The sequence below is a fragment of the Mastomys coucha genome, unplaced genomic scaffold (assembly GCF_008632895.1).
Source record: "Mastomys coucha isolate ucsf_1 unplaced genomic scaffold, UCSF_Mcou_1 pScaffold22, whole genome shotgun sequence".
Taxonomy (NCBI): Eukaryota; Metazoa; Chordata; class Mammalia; order Rodentia; family Muridae; genus Mastomys; species Mastomys coucha.
The window spans coordinates 54,660,537-54,673,643 of NW_022196905.1; the positions used below are offsets into that span (position 1 = coordinate 54,660,537).

Genomic DNA, 13,107 nt, shown 5'->3' on the forward strand with positions numbered 1-13,107 from the left:
GGTGGTTAAGTTTCAGGTTGTCCTTAAAGGTCCAGGTTAGTTGACACTGTTGGTCTTCTTCTGGAGTCCTTATCCCCTCCCAGTACCTCAATCCTTTCCTAAATCTTCCACAAGACTTCCCAAACTCTAATAAATGTTTGGCTGTGGGTTGCTGCATCTGTTTCTGTCAGCTGCTGGGTAAAACCTCTCAGTAGATAGTTATGCTAGGCTCCTGTCTACATGAATAACAGAGTATCATTAATATTTCCAGGGATTCTTGCCCATGGGAGAGATCTCAAGTTGAGCCAGACATTTATTGGCCATTTCTTCTGTCTCTGTTCTATTTTTGTCACTGCATTTCTTGTAGATAGGACAAATTTTGGGTCCAAATTTTATAAGAGAGTTGATATCCTTATCCTTCCACTTGAAGTCCTACCTGGCTACAGGAGTTGGAAACTTCAGGTTCCATATCCATCACAGCTAGAAGTCACAGCTAGAGTCAGCCTTATAGATTTTCTGGAACCTTCCAATCCCTAGAGACCCCCTTCCCAAATACTACCGATTTTCAATCTCTCGTCCTGGGTTTTCCTAAATCCGATCTTTCTCTCCTCCAGTGATCCCCTCCTTATCTCCTATTCCACTCAGTTCTTTCCTTCCATCTACCTCAAAGAATATCTTACTTCCCTTTCTGAGTGAGATTCAAAAATCGTACCTTGTGTTCTCCTTGTTTTCAAGTATCTTTGGGTCTGTGGATTATAGCATGCATACCCTGAACTTTATGGCTAATATGTACTTACTTATAAATGAGTACATAAGATTGGTCTGGGTTATCTCACTCAGAATGATATTTCCTAGTTCCATCCATTTGCTTGTTAATTGTTGATATCCTTGGTTTTGGTAGCAGAGTATGTAAATTTCAGTGAGTAAATTTATCTCAGTGTCTTTTTCCATGCATCATTTGAGGGATATCTGATTTTTTTTCTAATTTCTAGCCATCTTTAAATAAAGCTGCCATAAACACAGTGGAGTGAGGGCATGGTTAAGCATCATTTCTTTGTTTTATGTTTTTGTTTTGTTTGATAGGCATGAAATGTCCTTCTTCATATCTTTTGGTTACTTTTGTTTGAAAGTCAAATTTATTAGATACTAGAATGGCTATTCCAGCTTGTTACATGGGTTCATTTGCTTGGAAATGCTTTCCCCAGCCCTTGACTCTGAGGTAGTGTCCATCTTTGCTGCTGATTTCTATTTCTTGTATGCATCAGATGCATACAAGAAATGATGGATCCTATTAGCCTGTGTATTTTTATTTATAAATAAAAGAAAACAGTAGCCTTCCTTTATACAAATGATAAATGAGCAGAGAAAGAAATCAGAGAAATAACCCTTCACAAATAGCCACAATAAACATTCATTTCCTCTTTAAAGGCCTCTGCTTGTTTGGCTCTATTTTCCTCTATTTCTTTAAGGCATATATTCATTTGCTACTTAAAGAACTCTATTGTCTTCCTAAGATTATATTTAAGGTCATTTTTTTGTGCTTCAGGTATGCTAGGATATCTAGTCTTTAATAGGATATCTTGTTTCTGATGGTGCCATATTACCCAGGTTTTGGTTGATTGTGATCTTATGGTGGTCTTTAGCCCTCAATTTGTCCCTTGTTTTGGCACAACTGATAGTCTCTCATAACAGTAGTCCTCTGGCACTGCTGGTAGAGCTGGTAGTCCTAATGGAAGCAGGCCTCTGGAATGGTGGGTAGAGCTTATTGCCCAAGGTGGCACCAGGCTTCCAGAACTGCTGGAAGAATTGGTAGTCCTGTTGACTTAAACTGTCTTGTAGTCCCAGGTAGTAGCAGGTCTCCAGGCATGCCAGCTGTGCTGATGGTCCCTGATAATGGTAGGTTTTCTGTACTGTAGAACTGAAACACAGAGCACAGAAATTACAGGACAGACCTCACTTGGCTGCTGGGCATATCAGTAGAACCAGGGTACTGGGGATTGGGGATCTCAGCTGGTTGTCCTGGTTGGCAGAAGGCCTCCAGTGATGCAGGTACAGCTGAGGTTCAGTGAATGGAGTACATAGGATACAGAACTGACCTGACCACTGCTGGATTTCCAGTATTCAAGTATTAATGTAGAACTCTACCCTTTCTTGAATTTCATGAATTACAAATTTTCTTTTTCATTATTTTTATTTACATTCTTTTCTATGTTTGCATTAATTAATTATTAATTAATTACCTTTGAATCCTGATTTCAGCTCTTCCTCCCTCATCCCCTCTCAGTCCCTCCTTATCTCTGCTACCCCAATCCTTCCTCTTTATCCTCAGAAACGGGGAGTCCTTCCATGGATGAAAGCCTATTCTGGCATACTAAGTCACAGTAGGTACATCTTTTCCTACTAAGGCTAGACAAGACAACCAGTTGTCGTGTTAGTCAGTCTGTTAGAGGAAAGGCTTCCAAAAGGAGACAACAGAGTCAGATACAGCTCTTGCTTCTTATCTCAGTGGTCTCACATAAAAAGACCGAGGTGCACATCTCTTACATTTATGTAGCTGGCCTAATTCTCTCCTACGCATGTTCTCTAATTGGTGTTTCAGTCTCTGTGACCCCCCTGTGTGCCCTAATAACTTGATTCTGTAGATTATTTTGTAGTGTCCTTGACCTCTCTGGCTCCTTCAAATCTTCCTGCCCCTCTTACACACAATTCCAAATTTTGTTTAATGTGTAGGTGTGGGTCTCTGCCTCTTTTCCATCAGAAGCTGTATAAAGCCTCTCAGATGACAGTAATACTAGGCTCCTGACTGCACGTATAGCATAATATCATCAATAGTATTAGAGATGGGCTTTTTCTCATGGCATGGGTATCAAGTTAGGCTATTGGTTCAGTTATTGGTTGACCATTACCTCAATTTCTGCTTTCTTTACCCCATGTGCACCCTGTAGGCAGGACCCATTGTGGATTGAGGTTTTGTGCCTGGATTAGTGTCCCCATCCCTCCACTGGATGTTATCTTAGTGTTTCCATTGCTGTGAAGAGATACCATGACCAACACAACTCTTATAAAGGATATTTAATTGGGGCTAGCTTACAGTTTCAGAGGTTCAGTCCATTATCATCAAGGTTGGAAGCATGGCAGCATCCAGCCAGACATGGTGCTCAAGAAGGAGGTGAGATTACTTTATCTTGTTCTAAAGGGAACTAGGAGAAGACTGTCTTCTGGGCATCTGTCTAGAAGTAGGGTTAGTATGGTTTCAAAGCTCAACCCCATAGTGACACGTTTCTGTCCACAAGGCCACACTTACTTCAATAAGGCCACAATTCCATAGAACCCATTGCTAGTGGTCTCAACTAGGGTCATCCTCGTAGATTTCTGGGAATTTCCATTGTCTTAGGATTCTAGCTCATCCCAGAGAGGCTTCCTCACTGATTCTAGTTCTCTCTCCCAATTCTCTCTTTGGTCCTCCCTAACGTTGATCCCTCTTGTCCCACTCCTCTCCACTTCGTCTACCTAATTCTCCCCCATTTTCATTTAAAATTTAAATATAAACTGAAGTTGATATTGAATTATTTATATCACTTGAATAACAAAGCATATTTTATCCCAGAACAATAACTTTAAGACAGAAAAAATGACAGCATAATAAATGAATATGAAAAAGTAACATTCATTCACTAGATGTAATTTTAGTCTTGGAGGCTTACTATTGAATAAGCTAATCCTTTCTAGATCTTCCTTAATTCTTGCTGACTAATTCAATTCAGCTGTCCTGGCTCAAATCTCATATCCAAGCTGATTGATAAAAAATGGTTCTTTTAACTAGTTCATTCACATTAATCTGTGATTTATATAACAAGGCGTATTGCTACATAGTTTCTTAAAAGCAACAATGATGTTCATGAATTAGATATGTAAAGATTTAAAGTGATGATTCAAAAGAAAAACAAATATAACAATATTTTATTACAACATAATATCCCAAATACATTTAAAACATTGTAGTACAGTTTAGAACGTATTTCTCATATAATCCATTAAAAATTAATCAAATATTTTAACATAAGCTTATGAACAGTAAACTAAGGAATATTCAAAAAGTATCAGTATGTTTAACTATGCTTAAGTAGAAATACTAGGACTTATAAGAGTTTGGAAATATATGTATCTATCCATGTACAGTAAAAAAAATTATATAACTTTTACAGACTTGAAAACTGAAGAAATAAAAAGCAGTGTGTATTACAATAAGATACCCAAATTTACAAAATAATACTGAATAAATTGCACTTGTACCAAGAGTATGAACTTGATGCATTATATATATATGTAAATATATATATACCCATTTCTAAAGTTACTATTACATTAGAATTCAATGGTTGCATTGGATAACAAGAAAGAAGTATTGTGATAGTGAGAACATCTGGCAAGTTGCTCATTTGCAATTGTTTGCCTGAGTACTGTTCAATTTTATGATAATTTCAGTCATCAAGATTTGATTTTACATGGAAACCAGCAATACATAACAGTGCATATATTATGAAAACAAGTTGAAAAATTGTGTACATTGGTTTAAATATAATTGTAAGAAAGTTTGTAAATTGTCATCATCATCTGGTTTTTCTCTTTCTGAAATATAAAGAGAAAACAGGACAAAAGAACATTCTGGAGTTGTGTGTTAATATCTTATGATAATTCTACAAAATATAGTAAAATGTATAATAAAATCATAATATAAACACAATTTCATGTGATTCTGTAAAACAATGGAAATACTCCTCTCATATATATTATTTCCTGCTATTTCCATGCAAGAAAAACAAATACTAAAATAGGAACTCCATACAACTTGTAAGTAATATCAATAGAAGTGTATTATAAAATACATGTTGAAGTCAATAAATAAATACAATCAACCTCATCTTGGAGTTTAATATAGAAGCCATATCAACATTTTCATAAAAATAATGAAGAGAAAATGAATTTGATGAGATAAAGTGAAAAATTCAATCATTTTATGTAAAGTATCTGATTATATGAAATATAGTATGAAATATATCATTTATGAAATGATTTTATATATGTATATTTATTAATACTGCCAAAATCATACAGATATATAATGTCATATATAATGAAATTTTTAAAAATCAACATATTATACTATTGAAGAGCATGCAAAATATTATAATATGAAAGGTAATATAATACTGAAAATACTGGAAAATCACTGATACATTCAAATCCCTAACTGCTCTGGGATTTAGGTGCTGGATAGAGATATAGGAAATATCAAAGTATGTTTGAAAACTGGCCAAAATATCACCATTAGTGATAACTTCATCATTTTTACAATTCATAAAATAAATCTTTTACAGAAAAGTCTAAGTTACTTCCTCAGCTATAATAGAAATATAAAAATAAAATACATGTCTCTGCTTACCTAAATATAAGTTAAAATTTGGGAACATTTAACATTTCAACTCTCTTACTAGAAATATTTTTCTTACTTCATTTTTTTTTCTATTAATTCCGCACGTTCTTGCTGGTACTTCTATTCCTTGCTAGGCTAGGTGCCTCCTCTCTCACTCTAGCCAAAACAGGTAATCCAGCTTGTAGAGAACACATCCCATGTACAAGCAACAGCTTTTGAGATTGCTCTCTGCCCCAGTTGTTCAGGATCCACATGAAGGTCAAGCTGGACATCTGCTACATATGAATGGAGAGCCCTAGCTCCAGCCCATGTATATTCTTTGCTCTGTGGTTTAGACTCTGAGAGCCACAAGGGTTCAACTTAGTTGACTCTTGTTCCTCCTGTGGAGTTCCTATCCCTTTAGGGACCCACAGTCTTTCCTCTTATTCTTCAGTAAAAGTCCCTGAGGTGCTAGACTAACTGGATGTCTACATGTAGTAGAAAAAGAATATAGATTCATAGTTATTACCTTGCCCAAAACTCAAGTCCAAGTGGAACAAAGACCTAAACATAAAAATGGATAGATTAAATCTCATAGAATAGAAAGTGGGAAAACCCTTGAACATATTGGTATAGGAGACAAATCCCAGAAGAGAACACCAGTGGCTCAGGCTCTAAGATCAACAATTGGCACAGTGAAACTACAAAGCTTTTGTAAGGCAAAGGAGCTTGCTAATAGGACAAATTGGCAGTCCATAAATTGAGAAAGGATCTTCAATAGCCCTACATCTGACAAAGGGCTATTATCCAAAATTTACAAAGAACTCAAGAAGTTTGGTGTCAACAATTCAAATAACGCAAATAAAAAACGGGGTACAGAACTAAACAAAGAACTCTCAACAGAGAAATCTCAAACAGTGGACAAGCCCTTAAGGAAATGTTCAATGTCCTTAGTTATCAGGGAAATACAAATAAAAACAACTCTGAGGGTCCATCATATACACATCAGAATGTCTAAGATCAAAAACTCAAGAGATAGCACATGCTGATGAGGATGTGGAGCAAGGGGAACACTCTACCATTGCTGGTGGGAATGCAAAGTTGTATATCCACTTTGGAAATCAATTTGGCAGTTTCTTGGAAAATTGGAAATAGTTCTACCTCAAGACCCAGCTATACCACTCCTTGATATATACCCAAAAGATGTTCCATTATCCCACAAGGATACTTGATCAATATGTTCATAGAAGTTTTATTTGTAATAGCCAGAAACTGGATACAACTTAGATGTCTCTCAACTGAAGAATGGATAAAGAGAATGTGGTACATGTACACAAGGGAAAATTATTCCAATATTAAAAACCAAGACATGATGAATTTTGTAGGCAATTCAGTGAGGTAACCCTGAACCCAAAGGACATGCATGGTATCTAGTAACTTATAAGTGAATATTAGCCACAAAGTACAGGTACCATAATTAGTTACTTTTAATATTGAGACTTTAGACTTGCAATGATAAGGATTACACAATTTTCACAAGTTTTGATATGTCATAATGAACAGATTATCCACAACCATTTTATGTCCTTTACTACAGTACAGTAAAGACTCCGAAAAGTCAGCAGTTGCTGCCCTAAGCCTGAAGGAGCACAAAGTCATCATCTTAACTCACTGACTGTAATGTGTCTGTTCTTATTACTAGTTCAAGTAGTCTATCCTTTTGTCATTTTGGATTCAAGGAACAAGAGATCCTTTTGCTAAATATTTTGTGGCAAGCATCAAGACTACTTTCATGCAGCAATTCCATTTACTCTCTGACAGAATCATGAATGGTCATTCATTGTAATTATGAAGGGCAGCATAATTTGAGCAAGAATGCTCATGGAACAAGGGCACCATGTTTGCCCGTTCTGATCTTGTTTCTTTTCTATATAATCCTGAAGTTCTTTTGAGTCCACAAAAATAGTATTTAATATGCCTTTTTAGTGTGACTGTACCAAAAAAAAATATGATGCCTGAAAGTCATCAACACATGTTCTCTCTTTGGAGTACATGGTCATATTTGTCCTTTGTGGCCCCAATAGGATGACCCATTTGCTTAGAGGTATAATACTATTATTATCTGTTAGTAATAAGCCTATAACATTTAAGTTCTAGGGCATATTTAAGTCATTTTATGATCCAAGTCATAAACATTCTTAAGTGAGGATATAATTAAGGAAGACAATATTGAATGACTTTTCTGCCACAGCAAGCATGCCATCAAAGTTTTATGATGAATTCACATAATGTCATACATTAATTTAGCACATTTAAAAAGAGAAAATGTTATAGTTTAAGTTCTGTATCACTATTAAGCAATAACTGAGTGTCTGAAGAGGTGGCTCAACAATTAAGACATTGGCTATTCTTCTAGAGGAACAGAGATCTATTCCCAGTACTTCCATGGAGCTCAAAAACATCAATTCATCTAGTTTTAGGGTACCTAATGCTCTTTTTAGACCTTTGTGGTCATCACACACACACATAGTGGTACACAGATATACATGCATACAAAATACAGACACAAAAAGAACATTAAAAGTGATAAAAGAACTTGATCAAGAAATAATTGCTTAATCTATACCATGGGAAAGGAAAATCACTATTACCAAAATGCGACATATATTTGAAAGAAATCTTCTATAAATAGAGAGATAAAACCTTTGGAAACAAACATTCCCCAGAAGTTAAATGTGATTACTGGAGAGATAGTTCAGCAGTTACTAGAACTTACTGCTCCTGTAGAGGCATCTGTTTGATTCCAGGAACCTATGCGGGGCATCTAATAATACTTATAACTATGTCCAAAGGATCTGATGTTATCTTCTGCCCTCCATAGTCACACACACTTGCACTTATGTGTTCATCTCAACAGTCACATATGCATGCATATAATTAAAGTGGCAAAACCAACTCAATAGAATGTGTGTGTGTGTGTGTGTGTGTGTGTGTGTATGCTCGTGCACGTGCATGGGCTTATATATTTCTGCAAAAATATAATGAGTAAATGAAAAGAGGCTTTGAATTTGTGAATGACAGGAACAAGAGAGGGGTGTAAGTGAAGTTGTTTATCAGGAGGTTATTGTAGGGAGAAAAATGTACAATATTAAAAAGAAAGTAGCAGAAACCTGAAATTGGAGAGACTCTAAGGACCAAATCTGGGTGACGTTAGGCAAAATGCCCAACAGTGGTGATATGGAACCTTAAGAGACTACCTCTAGTTGTTAGACAGGAAACCCAATGGAGAGATGTGGACACCAAACCACCTACAAAACTTTTGACCCCAAATTGTTCCTGTCTAAAAGAAATACAGGGACAAAAATAGAGCAGAGACTGAAGGAAAAGCTGACCAGTGACCAAACCAACTTGAGATCCATGCCATGCTGGGCACCAATACCTGACACTAGTACTGGTACTATGTTGTCCTTTCAGAGAGAAGCCTAGCATGGCTGCCCTCTGAAAGGCTCTACCAGTAGCTGACTGAGACAGATGCAGATAGGCACACCCAAGCATTAGACTGAGGTCTGGGACCCCTATAGAAGAGTTAGGGAAAAGATTGAAGGAACTGAAGGGGATGGCAATACCAGAGGAAGACCAATAGTGCCAGTTAACCTGGACCCCTGGGAGCTCCCCCAAGACTGAGCCAACAAACAAAGAGCATACATGTGCTGGTCTGAGGTTTCTGGCACATATGAGGTAGAGTGCTGCCTGGTCTGACCTCAGTGATAAAGGCTATGCCTAATCATGCAGAGACTAGGTGCCCTAGCATGAGGAGAGATGGGGTGTACCCTCTCAGAGGTGAAGGGGAGGGGATGGGGGGAGAAAAATGCCAGGGGAGACAATGAGGAGAGCAACATTTGGAATTTAAATAAATAAAATAGTATTAATTAATTATCTTTATTTATTTATTTTTTATTAGACGTTTTCTTTATTTACAATCTTTCCTTTCCCAGGTTCCCCTCCAAAAGAAAAAATAAAAATAAAATAAAATAAGTAAAAAATAAAATAAAATAAAAAACTAAAATAATACCCTGTTCCCTCCCCCACCCCCTGCTCACCACCCCACCCTTTCCCACTTCCTGGCCCTGGCATTCCCCTACACTAGGGAATAGAACCTTCACAGGGCCAAGGTCCTCTCCTCCCATTGATGACTGACTTGGAATTTAAATAAATAAACATTTGGAATTTAAATAAATAAAATGTTACTAATTAATTATATTAATTATCTTAAGTTAATAAATAATTAGTTAAAAAGAAAAAGTAAAACAGATCTTAAAAATAAAACAGAGACATATCCCCTCCCAAACCTACAGCCCTTATGTCTCCCAGGAGGTCTGCAGAAATCACAGACACAGGTGAGAATCTCCCCTGAATACTCATTTGACCTGGGACAACCCCACAGCCCATGGGACCTACCCCCAACCCCTGAGCTTTACCTTTCTTCCAGCCCACTTCCTACCTGGATCAGATACCCATACATACACCCCACTGCCTGTCTACTTCCCAGGAGGCCCAAAGTAACCAGGAACACAGCCTGCCTACCTACCAGGAGATCAACCACAACCAGAGATACAGGAGGCCTGCTCTAACCAGAGTCAAAAGAGGTCCATCCAAACCAGAGTCAGTACTGCCCACCTTCAGGAAGGCCAACTCTAGTCAGAGACACCAAAGCCAGTTAACACCAGAGATAACAAGATGGCCAGAGGCAAGCACAGGATCATAAGCAATGGAACCTAGTGCAATGTGGGATCATGAGAACCCAGTTTCCCACCACAACAAGCCCTACATACCCCAATTCACCTGAGAAACAAGATAATCACTTAAAAACCCATCTTCAACAGAAGTAAATTCATACCTGGTACTTGAAATCTAACCAACATTCTAGGACTCAGTTTGTCATAGATCTTAGAAGAGAATCTACCACTGCCAATCTATTAGACCAGTATAATCCTGGACCACAACCTAAACCTTATTTTTATATCTACAAATAAGAATGTTTAAAAACAGAAAAAGAAAAAGAAAGAAACAAAGTGAGAAATTCATGGATAGTAAGCCAATAAGCAGCGTTCTTCTGCATTCTCCTTCATGTTCCTGTCTTGAATTCCTTCCCTGACTTCTCTTGATCGTGGAGAAAATAAACTGATTGTTGAATATTAGTCAAAATGCACTCATTCTTCTCCTACCTCAAAATATAAGGAGATAGAAAAACAGTCAAAGTGAGTGTGTCTGATGCATTGCAGTTTAATTTCAAAGTTATAGTTTTATTTAAACTAAATATATATAAAATTAAATTCCTAACTTTTGAGTTAAATAAAATTAGATGAAAATAGATTTTCATCAAAGAAATTTAATCTAGTAAATAATCAATTTTTATAATTATCTTGAATATCATAATTGTATAAACAAATATATATATAGGCAGACATATTCTAAGTATTATTAAATCAGACCTTATGAGAATAAGAATGCTTTTAAGCAACTAACCTATTTTATTCATACATATGCTTAGTGTTTTATTATACTATTTCTACTATATGCAGTAATGTCTTAATAATTAAATTCACTTAATTAAAATTAGTTTATGACACAAATGTTAAATAACAATATATGTGTACATAGTAATGCTTAGTCACATACATATATACATATATTGCTTAAACTAATTTTAGTATATAAAATGTCAAATTTTCAAACAATATATACTCATTTAATAATAGCATATTTTTTTTCTTTTGGGGAACAAGATATAGGTTTATTTCAGTCTATGAAAAACTAAAATTTAAAGAAAATTCAGTCTTGCTGAAGGGAACATTTTAAAGTAACAATACTTGATATCATATGCCTCACATGATCCATTTGAAACCATAGAGAATTACATTGGTTTTGAGTCACTGTTCCAAGAGACAAAACAAATTTGTACAGCTGAAACATCTTAAAAATGCACCAAGCTTATGAAGTCTCAAACAAAACTTTTATTTCCTGTACATACTCGTGTCCAATGAAGTTATTTCCTGAATATCACTTTTGCAAACTGGTCGTGTATTTCCTTTCATTTGACCTACATCGGCTACAGGACCTAGCGAAGGATTGGGACAGCTTATGATTTCTCTCATGAAACAGAGACCTTTCTCTTCTCCCATCTCTAGAAAGTGACCTTCTCTGGCTCCGGGAAAATCTTCTCCGTCTTGGGGATCTGCAGCGAGGTGGAGGACTCCTGCAGAGGAAGATGACCCCGCGATTCCGACTTTTCTTTTTACCATTTGACAGTTCCACTCTTACAAGGCAGCCACACAGTGTTCTTCCATCTAGCTTGGGGATAGCATCAGCAACATCTCTGGGATCCTCAAATTCAACAAAAGCAAAGCCAGAAGGGTTTCGAGCAACTAACACACTTTGGAGTGGTCCGTAATAGCCAAAAGCCCGTTCTAATTCAATCCTGTTACCTTTGTTTCCAAGATTACCTACATAAACTGTACAGTCCAAAGGACAGGAATCATGATGCATTTCCAGATCCTGGGCTCAAAAAGGCCAAGCTCAAATCCTAAGGCTCTGACACCCCACCCGCTCCCCCCTGGCTCTGCTCCCACAGAAATCTCCATCTCGCAGCTTCCACGAAGTGGTCTAGCATAGTTTATTTCATCAGCTTTCAAAATCCACAAACACATACATGTTCACAGATAGTATATACACATGATACCCACCTGCTCATACACACACACTTAATAGCAATATATCTGCATATATCACTTTGTGGTCATGTATAAAGTTGTAATATAGTACATTTTTGCTTTTTGATTCCCAAATAATCAATATAATGAAGCAGTAATTATGGGGCTTTCTGACTTTGTAACAAACAGACAGAAATTATCAGTTTTGCAGAAGTTCAAAAAGCTGGGATTCACATGCTTGTCATAATATTAGATACTGCCTCAATTAACACTCATCGGGATGAAGTCCTTTAACAGACATGTCACTGATTATCTCCATAAGTAAAATAATGTGTTGTTGAATGCCATTTCCATCTTTAAAACTGTTTATTTCTAGCTTGTATGGAAGACAATGCTAGATTTCTGCTGTGCTTGTCTGTGTTATATAAATAATTGCAAGTTATGCACCATGTGCAATGTTATCTATTTTAAACTTAATTGATTTTATTTTGATATATGAATTCTCAAATTCCTACTTGTAATAACAATGCTTGCCAAAACATAAATATATTTTCCTCTTGCCAATAAGAAAGGGCAAAATAGTGTATGTAGTATCTCATGAGTCATTTATAAATAATGCAGCAATAGCATTTCCAGTTCACACTTGGGAAAGGTGAAGGCCTCCCGGACCTATATAATAAATTTCTCAAAAGGACTTTAAAGGCTTAAGTTATAATCTTTCATTCTCATCTGCTGTGTGCTCAGCCACACAACTCAATAATGGTTGACAAACCTAATTTTCTAAAAAGCCTGAGGTTGTTTGTTGATACGGCAATGAGGGGGCAGTTTGCCAGAGGATATCTGACTGCAGCGACTCCTCTATCACAGAAGTGAGGAGGAAGACAAATGGAAAGCATTTCTTGCCCAAACTTTCCCTTTTCTTTTCTTAATAGTGTTTTTACTCAGAGTAAATATCATTTCAGATCTTATTATTGATTCAGTAGGCATTATATTAAAATGAAGGCA

The 13,107-nt window shown here is 36.5% G+C and overlaps 1 long non-coding RNA gene and 1 pseudogene across 1 annotated transcript; both read right to left on the minus strand.

Annotated features, from left to right (window-relative positions):
• Positions 1-1,086: 1,086 nt before the first annotated feature.
• LOC116069378 lies at positions 1,087-3,335 on the minus strand. Its single transcript, XR_004110002.1, has 2 exons — positions 3,071-3,335; positions 1,087-1,897 (listed from the first exon to the last, which is right to left on the minus strand). It is a non-coding gene; the product is annotated as an uncharacterized LOC116069378 (long non-coding RNA).
• Positions 3,336-11,452: 8,117 nt separating this feature from the next.
• On the minus strand, positions 11,453-11,938 carry LOC116104542 (annotated as a pseudogene).
• Positions 11,939-13,107: the final 1,169 nt, after the last annotated feature.